We start from the raw sequence: 23533 nt of genomic DNA, 5'->3' as shown, positions 1-23533 counted from the left end.
TCCCTCAGACAGGAACTACAGCACTAAGGAGAACCACAGGGTCTGCCTAAGCCAGGCAGCAGCAATGATAAAATAAAATAAAATAAAGTAACCTTGGTGTTCTTTATTCTTGAGACTATTTTTTTAAAGGTCAGTTTCTAAGAAGCCCATGCAGGGTTAGCAAATTATGAATAGGTCCTTTAATAAAAAAAAAAGATAAATCCATTGTTAGAGATTGTTGGAGAGTCTAGTCAGTCACTCACTAAATTGCTTCTAACTGGAGCTCATCCCTCTGATACCTTGTCATGATCTGCTTGTCATTGTAACAGACTGTTGGTATAAGGAGCTTGCAGCACCCTTCATAAGACTATATTTGTGTCCTACTGAGATAAAGTGTGACACCCCCCCCCCCAAGTCCCTTTCAGCCCCCACCCGGGACCCTACAGCACAGAGTTGCAAAGTCACTCTTCTTCAAAACCCTCCCCAGCCAAAGGAGCTATCTGCAACTAGAAGGCCTCAGATGCAAGGGTGTGCAGTTGCCATGCCAAAAATAGGGTTGCTGAGGGGCAATTTGTCATAGGTGGTGTAGGGGGGGTTGGGGCCAGCACCTGTGCTGGCCCCGGCAGCCTTACCTGGGGTCTTGGGGCAGCAGCAGTGGTCATCTGGCTGCTTGGAGCCTAGCCAGGAGCCAGAGCATGCCAGACTCCACTGCCGGCGGCACACACTGCTGCTGTGTGCACCACCCTGCTTTTTTTAGCGGCAGTTTTTTTTGGCACTGGGATCTCCTGGTGTCGTAAAAACCCACCACACTGCAAATTAGTTGCACAGTAAATGGGTTTGAAGTACTACAAATGGGTTTGAGGTGCCGCAAACCATACGTGCGCGCTCATTGGGATCTGCTCAGAGAGGGCAAGCAGCCAAATCAGTGGCAGAAGAGTGCTAAGCAGCTGTGACTCTTTACCAGCTGAATAGGTTCCCTGCCAGCAGCCGGTTTCCCAAGAATTGGTCCAGCAGTTCTGCTCTCCTACCTTTGGCACTGGACAGTATTAGATAATTCAAAGGGAGACAGAACTTCTCCCCTCCCCCAAGCATGTGACTGTCCATGCATCCCTGCCTATGGGAGAGGGGAATGATTCATTCCTGACCCCCAGGACCATCAGTTTCTACTCTGAAGCATGAGGTGTAGCATGCACAGAAATGCAGCTTTTAACTAAACCTAGGCCTTGGCTCTCTGACCCCTCACTGAAATGGATTCCACAGGCTGACAAAGCGTCATCTTCTCAAATAACTGGCCCTTCAACAAATCCCAGAGGGGGTGCAGGAGGGACAAGAGCCCAGATAATCTCATGGAAGGTCAGAAACATGGAAGAACTGTATTACAAGATGAATACAAGGAGATCTGACATCTGCTGGGAGGAGCAGTCAGCCAAATCTAACCGTTCACGTAGGTTCGTAACCTGTATGCAGGACCTTCACCTAACGCAGGAGGTACACGGTCCCACTAGGGAGAATGCCTTACTGGACTTGGTGTTGGCTACGGGGGATGACCTGGTAGGGGAGCTGCAGATTCGTGGTCACCTTGAGGACAGTGACCACCAAATAAACAAGTTCACCATATGGCATAGGGTGGGTAAGATAACTAGTAGGGTGGAAGTGCTTGACATTAAGAAGGCTAACTTCAGTGTGCTTAGGAGTCTAGTTAATGATGCACTGCAGGATAGGCGTATTGGTGAGATGGGAGTCCAGGCAGGGTGGTCGTTCCTAAAGGAAGTGATTCTTCGGGCGCAAAGGGAGACGATCCCAGTGTGAGGGAAAGGAGGGAAAGGGGCAAGAAAACGTCCTTGGGTAAACAGAGAAATCCAGGGGAGCCTAAGGGCAAAAAAGGAGGCATATAGGTGGTGGAAGCAGGGGGAAGCTACCAAGGAGGAGTATACCTACTTGGCACACACTTGCAAGGAGGCAGTAGAAAGGCCAAAGCATCTCCAGAGCTGAGGCTGGCAACACAAATTAAAGACAACAAAAAGGTTTTTTTTAGGTATGTGGGGAGTAAAAGGAAGTCACAGGGCAGCATAGGACCCCTACTGAACAAAAAGGAGCAATTAGTGACAGACAGGGGGGACAAGGCTGAGCTCTTCAATGAGTTTTTTGCCTCAGTGTTCCTGAACAGGGCTCAAGATAAGTCTCCTAATGGGTTCTTAGATGGGCATCGGAGGGACACCAGCCCACCAACTGTCAACGCTGACTTGGTGCAGAGTCACTTGGATGGACTGGACGTGTTCAAGTCAGCAGGTCTGGATGAGCTGCACCCGAGAGTACTGAAGGAATTGGCCGGTGTCACAGCAGAACCACTGGCACGGCTGTTTGAGCACTCGTGGCACTTGGGTCAGGTCCCAAAGGACTGGAAAAGGGCCAGTGTGGTCCCTATTTTCAAGAAGGGGAGGAAGGAGGATCCGAGTGATTATAGGCCAGTCAGTCTCACTTCCATCCTTGAAAAAGTCTTTGGAAAGATTATTAAGGATCATATTTGTGGGAGTCCAGCAGGAAAAATAATGCAGCAGGGAAACCAGCATGGATTTGTAGCATATCATGCCTGAATAATCTGGTGTCATTTTATGACCAAGTCACAAAATGCTTAGATGCAGGAGTAGAGGTGGATGTTGTTTTCCTGCATTTTAGGAAGGCCTTCGATACAGTATTTCATCCCATTCTCATAAATAAATTAAGAAGCTGTGACTTAGATCTTTACACAGTCCGGTGGGTGGCAAAGTGGCTTGGGTTCGCACCCAGAGAGTGGTAGTAGATGAATCAGTAGTGACCTGGAAGGATGTGGGTAGTGGAGTCAGTGCTTGGACCTGTACTCTTCAATGTCTTCACCAGTGACTTGAATTTGGTTGTGAAGTGTACTCTGTCCAAGTTTGTGGATGATACTAAACTGTGGGGTGAAGTGCACACTCCGGAGGGTAGGGAACGATTGTGGGCAGACCTGGACAGGTTGGAAAAGTGGGCAGAACACCACAGGATGCAGTTCAAGAAGGACAAGTGCAGAGTGCTGCATTTAGGGTGTAAAAATATCCAGCACACCAGTGGCTGGGGAATGACCCTCTCAGCAGCACAGAAGTGGAAAGGGATCTCAAAGTCATCGTGGACTCCAAGATGAACATGAGTCGTCAGTGTGACAAAATCATCAGCAAAGCTAACTGCACTTTATCAGGCATCAGCATGATTATCCCATAGCAAATTATCCCATAGCTGCTGCTGCTGCTGTTACAGGGCACTGTCTGATACAGTGTACTGCACACCACTGTGTGATCCATTTGGATGATTCCTGTGCTCCTAGAAATGGAGAAGCTGAAGAGGAAAGCAGGTACATGACAAATAGATCCAAGGAGGTGATACTGTCGCTCTATGCAGCATTGGTAGGCCACAGCTGGAGGACTGTGTCCAGTTTTGGGCACCGTACTTTAAGAAGGATGTGGATAGCCTTGAGAGGGTCCAGAGGAGAGCCACTTGTATGGTTAAGTGTTTACAGGCCAAGTCGTATGAGGAGAGACTAAGGGACCTGGATCTCTTCAGCCTCCGTAAGAGAAGGCTGAGAGGTGATCTCGTGGCCACCTACAAATTAATTAGGGGGGCGCTGCAAGGGATCAGAGATGCTCTGTTCACCAGGGCGCCTCTTGCGGTAACAAGGAACAATGGTCACAAACTGACAGAGTAGATATGGGCTAGACATCAGGAAAAACTTCTTTACGGTGAGGGTGGCCAAAATTTGGAATGGGCTTCCAAGGTGCTTTCCCCTACCTTGGGGGTCTTTAAGAGAAGGCTGGACAGGCATCTGGCTGGGGTCATCTGACCCAGCACTCTTTCCTGCCCAGGCAGGGGGTCGGACTCAATGATCTGTTGAGGTCCCTTCCGACCCTAGCATCTATGAATCTGCTAGAGGCATGTGAAATGAGGACCTGCATGGAAAAGGTAGATTGAAGGCCTCCAGTCCCCCTGTTTCATTAGGAGGAAGGGGATACCCACTGCAACTGGAGGCATCATATTCCAAACTGATAATAGGCAATATTTGTTGTCATGCCACACCGTTAATTCATGGCACACACTGTCCCAAAACACTACTGATCTTAGCAGGATGTATGAAACAATTGGGCATCCAGAGTTGTTACAGCAAGGGTGAAAAACACTCAAAGGGATCAGAAGGGATAAAAACCTTCCTGCTTCAAGACACAGCCAGCCTCTCGCTAACTGGAGAGAAAGATTATCCCCAGGGCAAATTATCCCATAGCAGCTGCTGCTGCTGCTACAGGGCACTGTCCGATACAGTGTACTGGACACCACTGTGTGATTCATTTGGATGATTCCCGTGCTCCTAGAAATGGAGAAGCTGAAGAGGAAAGCAGAGGCCAGCTGTGCCCTTAGAAGGACCATGAAAGCAAGCACCCTTTTGGGTTGTCTTCCCCACAGTAGTTTTGAACTCAATTCTCCCCCCAGAGGAGATCATTTAGCTATGCACTGAGCACAAGAATAAACACGTTAGCAGAATTAGTGGGCTTACATGCCAGTCACAATAAATCCACCTAAATAAATTCAGTTAAGTGGGGGCTGGGAGGAAACTTACTTTGGAATAATCCTGTTAAATGATTTGAGAAAACATGAATCATGTGATAAAATTGGATTACCCAATGTTTAAGAAAAATAAATAAACCTATTACATCAGCCTGTTGTGTGGCAGAGCAAGTCAATGCAATGGAGGCAGGAAGGAAGAAATCCCTCTCATGGCTGCTTCTTAGGGATGGGATGGGAGGAGACCTGCAACATGTTAATTCATCAGTAAAACTCAGCTGCCGAGAAGGACAATGGTCTGAAAATGAGGCAGGACTGGACAGCATCCCATCTACATGGCAATAAACCTCACACTTTGGGCCTGCTGTCAGGGACCAATGTGTCAAGCTGCCTTAATGAAGGGCCATAAGATAGGGAACCTGCAATTATTGCTCACAGCTCTGCAGCCAGCACCTGTCCTTCAGAAATCATTCATCAGCTCTTCCCACCCCACTGGGAGCAGCCCGTGGTGAGATCAATTAGATAAATGTTAGTATCTGCTTTCTTTGCCTCCTGTTTCTGGCCTGAAGTCACACATCCAGCTTTCTTAACATACCAGCAAAGACTAGAAACTCACTTTGAGGGACAAGGTGAAAACCAAAGTGCTTGTGTGATCCACTGACTCCAGAGGCTAAAGCTTTAAGAAAAACATGAATTACTGCAGGAGGTGACAACACTATGATAGAAGAGAAAAAAACCTATTTCCTCAGTATGTGGGAAGAGTAGTACCAAGGGGAGGGGCAGCAGGAGCTGTACTATACAGCACTCTTAGACTGTGCGCTAGGTATGATGCGTGAGATTCCTATCAAAGGCCTGTGCAGTATTTAAACCCTAGTTTGAGGGGTTAAATGGGCCATAAGTAGTGCACAGACCTGGTACATTACATATCTCCTATAAAGAGGTGATGTTGGGGGGGGGAATATTAAACAGTAAAATGAAAAGACTTTCAGATCCGAGGCTTTTGCATTTTTGTTTGATCTCAAAAAGCAAAACACAGCTTGTGAAGTGGTGTGAGTTTCTCCTTCAGAAAAAAAAAAATACTCAGCTCCCATACCGGGCCTTTCATCAGGTCTTAGCTGACTTTACGGAGGAAGCCAGCATCATTTTCCCCTTTTACAGGAAGGAAACCAGAGCATGGGTGGGTGACTTGCCCACAGTCACTCATGAGGCCAGTAGCAGAGCCAAGAACAGAAGTTCCAGCCCAGTGCTGTGTCCCACAGGCCAGAGCAGCTCCCTAACACAGCCTTTCTGTGTTAGATGTGATCTGTATTTAAGCACAAACCTGCACTATTTGAGCAAAAGATCAAAATCCTTTGCAATTAAATTGTGCTATTTCTCCCAATTTACAGCTTAAGTAAACTCTCTGGAAAGAGGGAAGACTTCTTGAGGGACACATGCTTTTGCAGCAGAAAGAGGCATCCCAGGAGATTTCACACCTACGTGCAGGTTTCTTATTTCAATTTTGCATCCAGTGCTTCAGATTCCCTGCTGTGCTGAGCATCTGCCCGGCACAGCAAAGACAAGAGGCTGTCAGAGAATTACAGTTACAGCTGCCTGATTTTTCTGGGCGGATTTGTACCATGCTAATCCCCATCATAGGTTAGAACATCCTGCAGGCTGCTGTGACCTACATCAATTGACTACTCTCCGTCAGGGACTCTACACAGCTGTGCATATTGCCCACTCCTCACCCCCTACCCTGAGAGAGTAGAGAGATGCCTCAAGGGCTACCTGGTCCAACTCTGCACCAGCTGATAGCTCCCATCTGCCAGGGGCGCTCCTAGCTACGCAATCCCGCTGCTTGCCAGTTCCTTTGTGCCATTCAGAATATGCACATGTGCCAGAGCACAACTAAGAACCTAGTTCCCGCTTCCTCTTCAGTTCTTGGCTTAATCAGGCCCAGGATGTTCCTGTGGGCTCTTAAATAGCTTTGGTTGCAGAGCAGGCTGCATTTAACAGCGAGGCAAGTGATTTTTGTGGGACATGAGGGGTTCCAGAGTATGATTCATGAACCATAGGTTGCATCTGTGGCCTTGATAGATGGTCCATAAGTCATACTGCCCCGCTCACTCCTATTACAAGTTTGATTATAAGGCTGCATGGTGTCTGTGAGAAATTTGGAGGGTTGACAGAGGTCTGTTGGCCCAAAATGTCTGGGAGCCACTGGAGTATGTAATGGGTTGCAAAGCACTTGGGAAGACAGATGTTGTGGAAACGTAAACTATTGGCCATGGTCTTGTCAACTTTTACTGCTGGGGACTATGTTCAAAAGGGAAATTCAGTGTTGTTACATCTAACACATGTACTACTAAGAAGCAGATGCATATAAATTGTAGCCATGTTGGTCCAAGAATTATAGACAAACAAAAGCCTTGGGTTAGAGGCAATATCTTTTATTAGACTAACTAAAAAGCCGCAAAAAAATGTTTTTCTTTGCGAGCTTTCAGGTCCAAACGCCCTTCTCCAAGCTGAGGAGAAGTCAAAGATTTCTTTTCTACCTGAGAGACTTTTTACAATCGTTGACTTCTCCTCAGCCTGAGGAAGGGTGTTCTGCTTCTTAGCAGAATTGAAAACTGCAAGTTCCCAGATTTCCTACACAACCTGAGGCAGGGAGGTGCCTCAGAAGGGAAGTCATAGATGTCAGCACAGTGAGCAGGAAGCCACCCATGCCAGCCAATAGAAAAGACCAATAGAGACTTAGATGCCTTCTTCTGAACTAGAAAGAGGCACCTCTCTCTACTTGGGATTCGCAGATCCAGATCCAAGTCCTTCCTCCTCTGCCTTATTTAGAACTGGATCTAAATGACTATTGGACTGGCTTCAAAAAGGGAACACACGACTGCTTTGCGACCTGCTTCTCACATGTGAGAAAGGTGTAAGGCAGCTTGGTGTTGTCAAGACTTACGTGGTTCTGTTCAGGACGCCTGGCGGGAATGTAGCTCTGTGGTGAACAGAATTTGATATCATATCTTTGGACTTTAAAAAAGCCTTTGACCTGGTGTGCCATGTTGTCCTTGTGGAAAAATTGGGCAACTGTGGCCTCGACTACACTACAGTCTGATGGCTGGGGAACTGGCTCCAAGGTTGGACCTAGAGTGGTAGTTGATGGGACTGAATCGACATGGCACTTGGTGACTAGTGATGTCTCCCAAGGCTCCGTTCTTGGACCTGTGCTCTTAAATGTCTTTGTGAATGATCTGGACTCTGGTGTCAAAAGCGGACTGGCTAAGTTCGCTGAAGACACCAAACTTTGAGAAGTGTGTCCACACTTGAGGATAAGCTGGTGATCCAGGCCGACTTCGATAGGCTTCCAAGGTGGGCGGATGAAAACCTGATGGCATTCAATATGGAGAAGTGCAAGGTGCTCCACCTCACAGGGTGGGGAGGAACCCCACATCACATTTATAGGCTCGGCAATGCTACACTCACTAGGACTATGACCGAAAGAGACTTGGGGGCCATGTTTGAGCACAAGATGAACATGAGCCACCAATGCGATACCACAGCTGGCAAAGTGAATAAAACTCTGGCTTGCATCTACCGATGCATCTCAAGCAAGACCCAGGATGTCATCCTCCTGCTATACTTGGCATTGGTGAGGCCGCAGCTGGAGTACTGCATCCAATTCTGGGTTCCACAGTTCAGAAAGGATGTGAAGAAGCTTGAGAGGGTGCAGAAGAGAGCCACAAGCATGATCAGTGGGCAGGAGAACTGGCCTTATGAGAGGCTGAGAGCCATGGGACTCTTCAGCCTGGAAAAGCACAAGCTCAGGGGTGACTTGGTGGCAGCCTATAAGTACATAAGGGGTATGCATCAGGATCTGGGGGAAGACCTGTTCACCGGAGCACCCCAGGGGATGACAAGGTCCAACGGTTACAAACTCCTGCAAGACCATATTAGGCTGGACATAAGGAAAAACTTCTTTACTGTCCGAGCCCCCAAAGCCTGGAATAGACTCCTCCCCGAGGTGGTGCAAACACCTACTCTGGGCACTTTTAAGAAACATTTGGATGCTTATCTTCCTGGGATCCTTTGACCCTAGCTGACTTCCTGCCCTTTAGGTAGGGGGCTGGACCCGATGATCTTATGAGGTCCCTTCCAACCCTAATGTCTATGAAATCAATGAACTTTACTAGTGGAAACCTAAGCAGGGCACTTTTATGTGATGGCTGAGCAGAGGGCTTGTGAATGCCATTGGCACCTACATGTTGGACTTAGGTACCTAAGTCTCCCATGTAAATCAGTTCCTAGGAGTCTGGTCCAGTATAACCTCTGTAAGGACTCAGGACTTCTCCTGTTATTTTTAGATGTACATTGCTCTCTGTGCAGTGCATGTTTATCAATGCAGGCCATAGTCAACTACTGGGAGAGTGTTCATGCACAAACACATACACATGCAGCATGGGCTAAATTCTCTATTTCTGTTCCAGGCATTCAGATGTTGCAAAGATGCAGATATGTTCCCACCTAGCCCTTTGAAAACTCCCCTGACCTAGTGTTGTGCTTAGTTGATGTAATGCAATGGGACCAGTAGAACTAGTTCCTGGACCAGCTACTAGTAGCTGGTTACTACACTGTGTCCTTCCCCACCCATCTTGAAGGTGGAACACAACTCACTTCTGCTCCACCCATTCTCAAATGGTAAAAGTCCTTTGGGGACTAGTGTCAGCAGACATAAAGAGGATCCTAAAGAGCTCTAAGATATAGGAACGTAAGACTGGAGAATAGGTTTAGGTTGGAGATCAGAAGGCAATATTTTACAGTTAGGGCGGCCAAAATCTGGAACCAGCTTCCCAGGGAAGTGGTCCTTGCCCCTACCTTGGGCAAATTCAAGAGGAGGTTGGACGATCACCTGTCCAGGGTCTTGTGAACCCAGCATTCATTCCTGCCTGTGGCAGGGGGTCAGGCTGATCTGTTCAGGTCCCTCCTCACCCTAGCTACTATGAAACTATAAGACTGGAAGGGACCTCCAGTCCCCCTGTGATTGCAGGTATCCATCTAATAAACACTTGTACAAAAGAATCCTCAAAACATCCAGTCTGGTCCCTCCCATGTGTCCTGGCCACGTGGTTCCCACTAGCAAACAAAAGCCCTACAGCGGGCCATAGGAGGAGAGTGGGGCAGGCGTGCCCTGGTCTGTTGTGCAAATTATGCTCAGATGATCCTAAAACATGGATTGTTGCTTATGCTACTGAAGGAGGCAATCCCCACCTCCTTCAACATTGCTTTCCAGTCTGACCTAGTGAAAATTATGCTGGAGGAGTTTCAGAGACAGGGGACCAATTCTTCCACTGAGCCCTTATGCTGAGCAGATGAAGGTCCAAGCATCATGACAGTGAGGAAGAGGATCAGACCCCACTCAGTTAATTATTTTGCCCCTTTAAGATTCTGCAGCCTGATGAGCAATCAAAGGCATGTGAGACCTCCTGGACTCGCAGAAGGAGGAATTATCACACTTAGATTACATGGGAAATCAAGACAGAGGTCTCTTCTGCATAGCAAGGAGTTATTATCATCAGAACCTGAGTGTGTTTAAAAACAATCAAGCATTGGAGGTGGTTGACATCTCACATTGGGGCCAATCAAACCCCCAACATGTCCATGATAATAGCCTGACATCCTGAACTCTTGAAATTCTGGAAAGCCTGCAATTTCTTCTTTGTATTTGCTTGTTTTCATGGAAGGGAACTTGGAAAGAAAAAGACTGACAGAGTGGGATAAAGCCTGGGCAAGGCAAACTTCTTCACAATCAGTTCCACCAGTGCAACTCTGTCATGAGACATAGCACCTCTATTTTTCTCTGACAGCCCCCCTCAGCCTTGACATGAAACATTGAGCTTTTGTGCGAGCCCTGGGGATTTCATGGAATACCTGCTGTCATCACACAAGGACACAGGAGATGACTATAAAAGTCTGTGGATGAAGGCAGTGCTCCAGGGCTGATCAGCAGGACAGGAAGCTATAGACTGTAGCTAGGAACATGCCTTCTGTGGTATTTGATGTCCGTCGGCCACAATGGAGGACACCAAAGCAACCATTTTTGAGGCAAAGCTCTCAAAATGGTTCACTAATAGACTGAGCCTATTTCGCCCCCTTATACCGTGGGAGTAGACCCAACAGAGCTGTATTTTACAGGTCTAAAAGAAGCGAAGTCCCACTAGTTTGTAACTCAGTGAAGCCTAGCAAGGTCAATACTAACCCCATGGCTGGGGTCTACACTGAGGTGAAAGCTCCCAGGCCTTGTCTCCACTAGGGACTTGCAATGATGACCAAAGCATAAATATAGCCTTTTGGGCAGTGAGTGTGTGGCCTCTCTATCACCATCCCCATTTTACAGATGGGGAAATGGAAAGCTGAGGTGAGCCTAAACTGAGATGTTTGGATTTGTATATAATCCAAATCTTGACTTTTCAAGGACACATAGCCTTAGACCCCACCTCTAACAGATATACTTGAAGTTACAGTCAGGTTCTACGCACAAAATCTTCCAGTCATGCCAAGTATATAGTGTCTTTTAGGCAGAACAGCAGGAGTTCCCCAAATCCTTGCTCACTGACAACCATACACAAACCACTTTCCCTGGAGGGGCTAGCTGAAAGCACTGGCCTGCTGTTTCAGGCAGGTCTCCTGGGGAGGAGTTGTTTTCCTGAACCATTCAACCAGGCTACAGAATTCAGGCTCCAGCCACTGACACTAATAATCCAATTACTTTAGAACTTGGCCTCTGAAGTTCTAAGCAACAGAAAATGAGCACAATAAATTCCCATTGCTGCAGCTAACAAGCAAGATAGCATTTCACTAGCAAAGCTCTGAAATAAGAAGAGTTCTGTTTGCCTTGCTCCTCAGTTACCTGCTTCTTAATTAAAACTCAGAAATGTCTCTGAAGCCCTTTATCAAAGGTACTAATTGCTAATCAGGCCTGGGATGCAGCTGGCTTCACAACCCTGGAAAAAGGCAGGAGACCTACACTTGACCTGCAAAGTCCTGAGAGATTCCCTGCCCCAGATCAGTGTATGAAGGGAATCTGCTGGGAACCGGTGGCCTGAATCTGAGAGTTGCTGAGCACCCACCGGTCTCCCCAGAGTCGGCAGAAGCTGTAGTTGCTCAGTGCCTCTGCAAAATCAGGCCACAGACCTTTGTGGCAGAGGAAAAGTTTTTGTTAAGAGGCATTTCCAGCTCCCCTTTTTCCCCAAGAGAAAAAAGTGAGTCAAGTCCTTGCTTAAATGAGACTTGCCTATGTGATTCCTGGGGCTCTGAATGCACCAGCCAGGTAAGTAGTAGGAAGCCTCAGGCCTTTTGTATGCTCATGTTTGTTAGAGATTCATCTGAGCCTGTAGCCTGCACCTCCATCTAGCACCAGAATTTTTCTCAGAAGTCTTGCATGTCTAGCCCTAATCCTAACAAAGATGAGCAGATCTTGGTGAATGCTGTCAAAGGATGTGATGGGGAGCTTTCCAGTCATGCTAGGCTGGCTGTGGGTCATTAATAGCTTCTTGATTACTTAGATGTTCCCTAATTGACACTGCATGTTTGATGTCTAGAGGAAACTCAGACTGGTATGTGACAAGTAACAGCCAGGAGAGCAGGAAAGTACCAGAGGCCCCTGGCAGAACCCAGCCTTGCCAACTACTGTGTCCTTGCCTTTGGTGCCAGCTGCTTCCAGGCTGCATGAGGCCACAAACCGCTGCCTCCTTCAGCTGTGGCCAATTTGCCATGCTGCCTTATTTTGCCTACAGCCCTCTTGTATACAAAGAGAAGCTCAGATCTCCTGCATGGAAGCAATAGGACAGGGGGCCTTTCAGGAGCTCCTGTGGTGTCTCTCCCATCCTCAGATTATACAGAAAGGGCAGGAGTTCCAGATAAGGGTCTTTGGGTAAATCCAATATCTTTTATAAGACCAAGTCAAATAGGCTTTCCAGGGGCACTCGGCACTGAGCTAACTGCTTCCACTGAGGTCAGTGAAAGTTTTAGCATTAACTTCAGCAGCTGGCTTTACTAGCTGAGCAATTCTGAACTCCTTTCCCAGGCTGTGGGCTGCAAGAATAAAAGCCATTGCCTTCTTTTAGACTCTGGGAAGTGGCTGTGCAGACCTATAGAAGGTGGAGGGTAGGCAGATGTAGCATTCCTGTTGCTGTTCTGATCCTGTATGTAGAATCGAGCTCTGATATCGCCCATCAAGCCTCCCTCCCTCTCATTCTTCCCAGCTCTCCAACACCCTCATGCCCAGAGCCAGCAAATTGGCAGGTTGCAATGTAAGGGCCTTGTTCAGGGCCTTGCCCTCCTGGACTTGATTAAAGCTCTGATGATGCAATCTAGAAGGCCCAGGCATGTAATTTAGATGGCAGGGAGATTACTTATCGCCTGTGCCAGCTGATAAATGAGCCCGGCCACATCAGCACTGTGGGAACAAGGCTGACATGCAGCTAGGGAATAGCAGAGGACTCTACTAAGGACCACATGTCTTCATTAGGAAGGAGGCAGGCAGGTGAAGTGGAATAACACAATATATCACCATTATGGAAATGTACTCTTAATAAAGAAATAATTTGTGTAATACATCATGCTGGGTGCAGACGGGGGGAAGTGTGACACAGCTTGGCCCAGGATGCTTAGTTGATCATCTCTTGGTAGCGTGTCACGCACTGAAGGCACCTGGGCAAGAAGACACCCAACTACCATAGCTGGTGTTAACAAGATAGCACGCAAGCAGCCTCTTCTGTGCTGCTCAGCTGGAGCTGTGTGCATGAGGCTGAGATTCCAGGAGCCGCCATAGTGAGAGGGAAGAAGAGAAAGGAAAGAGGCACAAGGCAAATGAGTGGAGAAGGAAGGGATTGACAGGGGAAGAACTGCTTTACTGGGTTCAGTTCAAACTCCACTGGACAGCCTCTTTGCACAGTCCAGAGGAGTGCGTCAAAGCTAACATGAGCTCAGTGGCTATTCAGTAGCAGGGCAGCCCTATCCTCTGCAGAGCCTGTTGTTGGTCCAGGGCTGGCCCCTACTCTTTGCCAGTGACATTTCCTTCTGCAAGGGAAGCAGCCCTGCAGACAGGAGAGCACTATCCCGTACCACTGTCCTGCTGACACCCCGGCTGCCTTGAGCTTAGTGTGGTCACTTGCCCATGTACAGAGTGAAGGGGATAAGCCCACGGACCAAGTAAATAATACACTTCCCTGTCATAGCACTTGGCACTGGCTTTGACCTGGAGTAGAACAGCTTAGAGATACCTGGAGCCTTTCTAATGAAACCGGTGTACATGGATGCTCTGTGTGGATGTTAAATGGTCCTTAGCACAACTTACAAGAACTGGGGTTTATCTTGTACTCTTGTCCATTGTGCGGGGTGATATGCTTCTTGGCTGCTGCCCTCTACTCCAGAAATGGCTACGCTGTAAAGGCTTTTGGATCTTAGGGATAAAAGACAGATCCATTATTCTATTATTCTTGTTTTTTGGAAGGACCTTGTCCTAGAAATGATTTTCCAGCTAATTCAGTGCAGAATTCCCAGGAACTGAGCTCCTTGCAACATACTCAATATTAAATGTCTCACCCCCAAGGGCTCAAGACAAGCCTCTTGAAAATTATGTGTTCTGTCCCTCTTTAGTGCCTAGTCTACAGAGATAATGGTCTACTGCTGCTACTTGCTATTAGAGTTGTTCCATCAGCTCCAGTGTCAGTAGTCTTGAGTTCAAGCCCTGCTATGGCTCATAGTGATTCCACTTTAAACCAAAAGCAACAGGTGCTAGATTTGGGGAGGAGGGGAGGCAGGGGATGTTGGCTTAAACAAATTTCTTGAACTGTGCAGTTTTTAAGGCCTCTGCAAACTGTTCTTCCCATAGAGGTGCAAATTACATGCTACCCAGTGGAACTTAAGTCTGAATTCCTCCTACAAAAATTACAGTCTAGTATGTAAATTATAGTCTAGATGTTTCAGCCTTGATGCATATCATAGGACTGTAGAAAAGTAGGGCTGGAAGGAACCTCAGGAAGTCATCTAGTCCATTCCCCTGTGCAGGATGCCATCAACCCTCTCTAAACCTTCCTAGACAAGTGTCCATCCAGCCTATTCCAAACAAAGCTGCAGGAACTCTTACACAACTATGGTGCACAATGCCCAACAGTATCAAGAACACCCTTACTTAGCACAGGTGAAGCAGGAGGACAGTGCCTTGCTACTGCAAGGACAGGAACTAGTTGGTTAAAATATCCTTGAGAGATCCAAGGAAGAGGACCATAATACCTGCTACAGAGGAAGGCAAAACCACCACAGTCCATGCCAAACTGACCATGAGGTAAAATTCATTCCTGCTCCCAAATGTGGCAACTGGTCAGACCCTGAGTGGAGGAGCAAGTCCTGCTGGCCAGGAATTGCAAAGTTTACATGCCAGAAGGAGCATTGGCAAACCCCGGTTGACTAGCACCCAAGGCTTCTGAGGCAGGTGACCAGTTGTAAAGTAAGTGTATTATGTCTCCTTCTAGTTGCTAGTCTACATAGTCATGTGTTACTGGGGCTGTATGGCATACTTCAAGGGCAGGGGCTTGCTGCTGAATGGCTTCTGGTAGGAATCGTTACACTTCGAACTCTCATCTCCACTTACAAAGGGAAGGGACTACCACATTATAACAACACTAATTGAAGGTACTGCTGGCAATAAAACAAAAAATCCATTCTCCAAGCAATTTGTTGCAATTAATAGCCATTCTCAGGAACAAAATGCTAATTAATTTGTTTCCTGAGTCATGCATCTATTTAAGGTATTTGTGGGTGTTCTCTGCTCTTTTATTAAGCAATTAAAATGCATCCAAGAAAATATTTATCCATTTTAAGTTGTTCTTAGTAAACACAATTTGTATAGCAAGCAACCACTTTATTTTGCATCATTAATTAAAAATTACAACGTACTCTACTTAACTGGAATATGTTTAAACTGAATGGCCATTCTGTTGAGACATCTCAATATAAGGACAATGGATGACAATGGCAGCTGCTTCCTTAAGGAAGTATTAAACAAAAGTTCTGCCTAACAAAACACATTTAGCCATCCCAGTGCCAAGGGGTTAAGTGATGGTCGACCAGGCATTGCAAAAGTTTGAAATTCTGAGCTCCAAAGTCTTTATGAGGAAGTTGCCACCTAGACTTTAGATATAGTATAAGAAATACAAAGTTGTTACATAAGTGGCATGTAGTAGCAGTTGCGTGATAATCTCCTTAAAAAACCCCAGAAGTAGCAAAGATAAAATATAGCAAGGGTCATTTTTGCTAAGAGCAGTATTTGTCCAGCAGTGGTCTCCTCTACCGGGGTCCTTCTCATTCAGCTGTTGATACTTCTCGTGGTTCATGATGCGAGTTCTCCCCCTGTCGCACATCAGCTGCCCATTGCTCATCATAACTCCCCTGCTCTTGCAGGTGCTATTTCATGTCAATACTAGGCAAGGAAGTGGAGAAAGAGGAGGAGGGTAAGAGCACACCAAATAGTGTTGGGTTGAAGACCACCAAGGAGTCGGGGTTTGTGGTGAGAAGCAGGTATGCAATTCAAAAGCTAGGAGGTCTGAAAATCACACACATTAATCAGTCAAACTATAAAACATGGAATTTATCTCCTTATTTTATGGCAGGTAAACTGAGACAGGGAGAGTCAGTGAATTGTCCTAGCCCAAGCATTGTGGAGCATGGACCCAGCACCAGTGTGAAGCACCCCATAATCCCAGTAATGTGATTTCATTGCCCTCTTTATGGGGGGTGAATCAAGGGCAGAACTGGGGGTAGAGGCAGAATCCTAGTGCCCAGTCCCCAGCTATAATCCTTATCCTTGGGATCACCTAATCAGGATCATACATTCTCCATGACTGTCCTGGATTAGCAGATTATGCTGAACTAAGGGCCTGATTCACAAATCCTGGAAGTCAATGGGATCTTTCCTATTAGCTTCTGTGAGCTTGGGCCCAGGTCCTAGGTACCTGTGTTCGTTATTCGCTTGAGTGAGTCCAAACCACACTTTATTTCTTGGTTGCAGAAATTCTTCACTGAATAGTTTTTGTCTGCTCTGATCAGCATTAAACTGTAAAAGTAACAGTTTGCACCTGAAAATGGAGATACTGAGTACTAAAGTGACTTTAGATACTTCTTAAGTAATTTGATCCAATCAGAGAGACAGCCTGGACTATTTTTGCATGTATCTGTGGTTGGGTATTGATGGTTGCAAACTGGAATCAATATAATTGATGCAATTGCCAGGCAGGAGTTGATGGAGTGCATGCTTCTAGAAGGAGCAATTGAAAAACAGGACCAGTTAGAATTCATTTTCTTTAGGGATCACTGGCTGGAGGTGAGGGGGGAGCTGGAGCAGGACTTGGAGGGAAGGTGAGCTCTGGTGCCACGGTTTGGAAACAGAAAACAGACATCGTTGATGAAGTGCCCTTGACAAAAAAACAACCTCCCCACCCCCGTAGATTTTAAGTAATATAGGCAACCGTCAGTTCTCTGGATCATGGTGTACACATAAGAGGTCTAGTCAGTCAGATGCCTAATTTGAGGCTGAGAAGTCCAATTTGAAAGCAACACAGCTCTTTACAAGTTTCATATGCAAGTTTCAGATGTCTGGGTTGGAGTCCAAGTTTGCAGCATGCTGCTTTCTTGTTTCTTGCTTTGCTCCCAACCTCTGGATCAAAGCCATTTCATGTTGACCTGTACCAGATGTTTCCTCCAGACTGGATGGGATTCTTTCACTCTTCCCAGCTTTTTATGTTGGTGTTGAATGATTTCATATAATTTTTGTACATATCATGGTACCACCATAGAGCTCTCTCAAATCACACTGTACAAAATATTCTTAGGGATACAGTGTCCTCCCATTCTCCTGATATGGCCAATCCATCACAACCTGCTCTTAACAGTGGTTTCTAAGGGTGTCAGTACCTCTGTGTTCGGTATTGACAGCATACAAGTCTCATAGATTTGCATCTTCACTTTAGCTGATAGTTTCTGTTATTCCATGCATATTTCTATAACAGCCCAAAGTTCTTAGCTGCTTTTCCGATTCTGTTTGTCAGTTCAGCCTGAAGGTCAAGATTCCTGCTGATTGTAGAGCCCAAGTAGCAAAAACTGTCACCAACGCCAAGAGATTTATCCTCCAGAGTTGTCAGGTATCGGTTATTCCACCTTTTGGTACATGATCACCGTCTTGAGACTAACTGCCATCCAGAAGCTCTTGCATGACTCTGAAAAACTACCCAAGAGATTTTGCAGGAAAGATTCACTGTGGGCAATCAAGGTCACATCATCCACAAACAGAAAATCTCTTAGAACCAGTTCTCTCACCTTGGTTTTCACTCTAAACCTTGCAGTGTTGAACAAGCCTCCATCTAGTCTGGTTCAATGATAAATGCCATCATTGCTGCTCTTGAATGCATGAAGAACAAGGAATGAAAAGTAGATGTTAAAAAGCATGGGAACTAAAACACACCCCTGTTTTACCCAGTTGTTGGTGTCAAAGGTGTTTGATTCTTTGTTTTCATACATACAGTTGCCTTCATACCTTGATATAATGAGTGAATAATGTTCTGCAGTTCAGGGAACAACCCAATTTCTTCAGAACAGTAAAAAGGCCCTGCCTGTAAAGGCTATATATGGTGGTATTCATTTTGCTCTACACTTCTCTTGCAGTCGCTTGAACAAAACTATTGTATCAGTGATGGAGCATCCTAAGCAAAAACTACACTGACTTTCAGGATAGGTTCTTTCACCTAGAGATTGCAACCTAGGGAGCATGATACGAGTGACAATTTTTCCAATTATGTTCAACAGGGAGATACTGCTATAATTGTCACAGTTGTTTCTTTCCCCTTTGTTTTTGTACAAGTGTAGAAACCAAGCATCTTTGAAGTCTTGTGGTACCACTTCCTCTTTCCAGCAGAGCGGTATAAACTTCACTAAACTTTTGAAGCAATTTGTTGTTGGCACATTTGTAGATTTCATCAGGCAAACAGTTGTTGCTGGATGCCTTGGTCCTAGGAATTGACTTAATAGCTTTCTCCAAGTCTCCTAATGTAGGCTTATGGTCCAAATCCATCATAACTTCAAACTGTTCATAACTTCCTTTGAGCTCTTCATGTTTGATTTCAGACTCATTGGAGTATAAAAGTCCATAGTGTTCAGTCCGATGCTCAAGTTGTTTTTGTTCATCAGTAATTACATTTCTATTTAAGTCTTTCAGTAGAGCTATTTTCTTCTTACCTGGACCAATTGCTTATTTGATACCTCCATACATTCTATGGCTATCACCTGTGTCAGCTGCTTTCTAAATATCATCACAGACTTTTAGTCAAAAATCTTGGACACATCTCTTTGTCTCCTTTTGCATTTCTCTCTGAGCTTTTCTCAGATTTTCCTTAGGTTATGGTGTTGGGAGATTTTTTTATTGGGTAGTGCTGTCATTTTGTTCTCAGCCAGTTGGTAGAAGGGTTTCAGAGTGCTCTTTAAAACTGCATTTTTCTTGCATTTTTTGCTAAATGCTGTTACAGCAGCATTGTACATGTTAGTTTTTAACCTTTCCCAAGTCTCAGTGGCTGAGTTGTTAGGTAAACTTGCTTTCACAACTTCTTCATTGAAGAGTCTGCATTTTTCTATGTATTTAGTTACACTGATGTCTTTCTGAGGATAACTGCTAGTTTTGTTACAGTGGATCCTTTTGACGTTGATTCTGACTTTGCAGTAGACTAAGGTACAGTCAGTTTTAGAGTCAGCACTTTGATAAGATGTCATAAACAGGCTTTCTTTCAGGTGATTATACTTGGTCAGTACTAGATATAATTGGTGCCAGTGTCCTTACCTTAGATGTTTCCACAATGTCTTTCTTGTAATTTTTCCCAGCAAAGTAGGTGTCGGTAACAGATTTTGATTTGCTTAAAGTTCTACCACTTGCTTGCCATTTTCTTTCATATTGCCAGTTCTGTGTTTGCCCAGAATGCCAGGCCAGTCTTTAAAACTACATCCAACTCTTACATTGAAGTTGCCAAGTATTATAATGGTCTCATTTCTGTGAGTTTTCTCAACCTCTTTTTCAAGTTGTTGGTAGAAAATGTTCTTGTCTTCATCATTAGCTTGAAGGCTAGCTGCATAGACACTGAAAAATGTGATGAAGCCATTCTGTGTAGACACTGTGAGCATCTTCAGTTGAATAGATACAGCAAGGGGGCTTTCACAGAAAGACAGTAATCTGTTTCTAATAGCAAAGCTTACTGCCTGCTCTCTCTTTTCTCCTGTTGGCTTCCCATGGCAGAATATGGTGTAATCATTCCCTTGGATAGAATCTGTATCAGAGAGCTGAGTCTCTGATAATGCAGCAACGTCAATTCTGAGCCTAACCAAGTCAGAATTTAATAGTGCCATTTTTCGTAAATCAGTGTCTGAATTGAGCCGAGGGGTCAGAGTCCTAACGTTCCATTATGTGAGTCATTTTATTATTTTGGCCAGTATAGATTATACCAAGACCTTCAGCACATACACCTGAGCAACAGTACAGAGAAGTAGAGGCTGCCCTAGACCTCCACCAGAGGTCTAGGGCAGAGTCCAGATGTGCAGAGTCCAGATGTTCAGTGCCTCAGTGGTTATAGCCTCTGCCAGAGAGCAACAGATTAAAGCTGTTGCTGACAGCCTAATGCAGGGGTGGGAAAAATACAGCCTGCAAGATGGATCTGGCCTGCCAAGGGATTTTGTCCAGACTGTGGCAGGTCCCTCACCCCTACTTGGCCCAGGTGCAAGAGGCAGTACGGGCCATGGCACATGCAGCCAGTCCTGCTTCCCCTGGGTACACAGCAGGGCTGGGGCAGCACAGTGGCCAGACTCTGCTTCCTGGCAGCCTCAGTGGCAGCATCTGCTTCTGGCTGCCACTGCCAGTCTCCACCACCATCACTGGAAATGGCCCTGGTGCCCACAGCCCATCTGCCTTGCACCCATTACTGGGGGTGTCTCATGAAGTGGGCAGGCCTGGGAGTCACATGGGCAGGGCGCATGGCCAGGTGGATGAGATGGGGTCATGGGCAGGAGGAAAGCAGCATCTGGGAGCGGGATGGCCAGCCATGGCCAGGATCATAAGCTGGGATCATGGAGCAGTGCAAGTGCTGGGCTGGGGTCCAGGCCCAGGACAGAGCTGCGATCTGCCACCTGCAGGTCACTGCAATGGGTGCCAGTTCCATGAGCATGAATGTGCAAAGAAAGGATTACAGCTTTGCCATGCGCCTTGGTCCCATGCTGTCACTGCCTGGTGATCCCAATCTCCGGGCCCAGCTGCCCATTCTGCTCCTAGATGCCACTCCCCCCACACCCTCACAGCCCCATCCCATCTGCCTGGCCACACGCCCTGCCTGTGCAAGTCCCAGCTGGCCTCCATAGAGACCCCAGGATCGCTAAACGGTGATAGTGCAGGGCCAGAGCCACGATCTGCTCCATGTCCGCACGTCCCTGCCTGCAGAACCAACACTCATCACAGAGGTATGTGAGGAGCAGATTTTGGCTTTGCCCTTGGCCCTGCACTGTCACTGCCCCACAATCCCTGTGCTCACCCACCTGGCCCATTCCTAGATGCCACTTTCCCCCCCACCCCCACAGCCCCATCCCATCTGCCCTGCTGAGCACAGGAACCACTTCAGGAGTTTTAGTGAGCTGTTACAGGCCAGGTCTGCAGTCCTGCCACATCAGGTCAGCACCCGCCTCCCCCACCTCCCTGCAACGGCTCACAAAAACTCCCAAAGTGATCTTCCAGACAAAATAATTGCCCACCCCTGATGTAACACCTCATCAAGGGTGCATTTCTGTTCAGGTGTTGTCCTGTAGCCTTTTTCCAACCAAGGAATTGAGTTCAGGATCCTGAGAAAAGGAAGAAAGGAGAGCAGCAGAGTATGGACTTCAGAAAAGCAGACTTTGACTCCCTCAGGGAACTGATGGGCAGGATCCCCTGGGTAACCAGTCTGAGGGGGAAAGGAGTCCAGGAGAGCAATGGCACAAGATGTGCTGCTGCTACTTGTCCCTGGGAAACACACATTCCTGTTCATGGGGACATGGCCTGAGGAAGGATTTTATTCCAGCCTCTCACTACCTGAAGGGTGATACCAAAGAAGGGCTAGACTTGTTCTCAATGGTAGCAGGTGACAGCAATGGTCTCAAGTTGCAGCAAGGGAAGTTTAGGTTGGATAGTAGGAAAAACTCTCTCACTAGGAAGGTGGTGAAGCACTTAATGAGTTACCCAGAGAGGTGGTGGAAACTCCATCCTTGGCGGTTTTTAAGGCCCAGCCTGACCAAGCCCTGGTTGGAATGATCTAGTTGGGGATGTTCCTACTTCGAGCAGGGAGTCGGACTAAATGACATCCTGAGATCCCTTCCAACCATAATTTTCTATGAGTCTATGAATATCCACAAGCTAACGAGGGCTAGGGTTTTGACACTCTAAATTCACCTTGCTCTGGAGGTTGCAGTGTTGTGGTATTTAATAGGAGCCACCCCGCCACAAGCAGCCCTATAACATTGCCACGAAGCTCTCCAGTCAGACGCAGTTTACGGTTATACCCAGGACCATGTTTTAAGTAAAGCCAGAGTTTTAAAGTGTTTGGTTTCAAGTAATCTGTGAATGCTGGGTGCAGGCAGAAGTGCAGCTCCCTGCCATAACTCAACACTTTGCAGGAAGCATTCTGAGTTGCAACGATCCCTTGGAACAACCAGTTTCCTCCGGCGATGAATGACCCCTCCTCTCTCCCAGCCTGTCCCTGTTTCAGAATGGGAGCAGGGAAAAGGGTGCAGAGGGAGCTCATTGTAGGGGTTGCCCAGCTGGCACTGGAGGGTGGGGTGGGTGAATTCAAGCTCCCCTACCTCAGGGAAGCTCCAATACAAGTTTCCCTCGCTTTATGCTGTACATGCGTTCCTGGAAAACATTGCATAACTTGAATTCACATAAAGGGAACACACTTTACAATGTAACAAATAGGGATATGTTTCAAGACCTCGACTGTACTGACCCCCAGAGCCATTTCTACCACTTTTACAAGACAATTTTGGTATTCGCCAACAGCAGACAGTACACACAAGAACAGGCAGTATCATAACGGGGATGAGAACTATACAAACACGTGTCACAGACAACGAGCAAGGAGCACAGATCCAAGCAGGAGACTATAATTTGATGCATGTCACTCCCACAATGCACTGCACAAAGCAGCTGGCTGTGGGTTTCCACCACACTGATCGTATAAGAGTGAATTTACCTCACATACAATGAATTTTTGGTATAAAAAGGATCATCCCATAAGAGCGAATTCGCACATAAAGCGGGGGAAACCTGTACAGCCCCCCCACCCTTCAGTGGAGGATGAACAACCCCCAGACCAAGCTCCCTCCTCTCCCTTTCCCCCCTCCCATTCTGAAAACAGCTCGAGCCTGGCAGGCAGTGCAGACAGAAGTTACAGAAGATGCTCTTTTTTGAAACGTCTTCATCTGACCCCTCATGCAATGTTTTTCAGGTTTTCACCCAATTGGCCATTTTTTAAGCTGTCTGCAGCCATGTGCTTGTGTTTGATCATGGCTATAAAACTGCTTTCTATGGCCAGATTGGGTGAAATTTGTCACTTCTGTCTGCACCCATAGAGATGACTCAGAGGCTCATTGTTTAAACCAGGAGGAAAGGGAATGACTTAGCTAAACTGCACATACATAGAACGAAGCTTCAGAACAAAATGGGAGCTACATCAGTAAAAATTCACCATATACCAGGAATTAAAAATGCTTTGTAATATCCTTGCTAGATAACTACATATGAAAAATGTGCACATTTTGATCCCATTTGCAAAGTTGTTTATGCCTTTTTCTCATTCACTGATTGTGGACATTCAGGTGGATTTTTGCTCTCACCAGTATCTGAGGAGTGTCTGTCATACAAACAAGGTATTCAGTACAAAAACAAGACAGTTTT

At 46.4% G+C, this 23533-nt stretch overlaps 1 protein-coding gene across 3 annotated transcripts in view; it reads left to right on the top strand.

Annotated features, from left to right (window-relative positions):
• KIRREL3 (kirre like nephrin family adhesion molecule 3) overlaps window positions 1-23533 on the top strand; it is an 833106-nt gene that overhangs the window by 683970 nt on the left and 125603 nt on the right. The window lies entirely within an intron of this gene.

Source organism: Alligator mississippiensis, chromosome 16 (genome assembly GCF_030867095.1).
Source record: "Alligator mississippiensis isolate rAllMis1 chromosome 16, rAllMis1, whole genome shotgun sequence".
Lineage (NCBI taxonomy): Eukaryota > Metazoa > Chordata > Crocodylia > Alligatoridae > Alligator > Alligator mississippiensis.
Note: the sequence above shows the minus strand (reverse complement) of the source record. Positions and strands in the feature narration are given on the sequence as shown.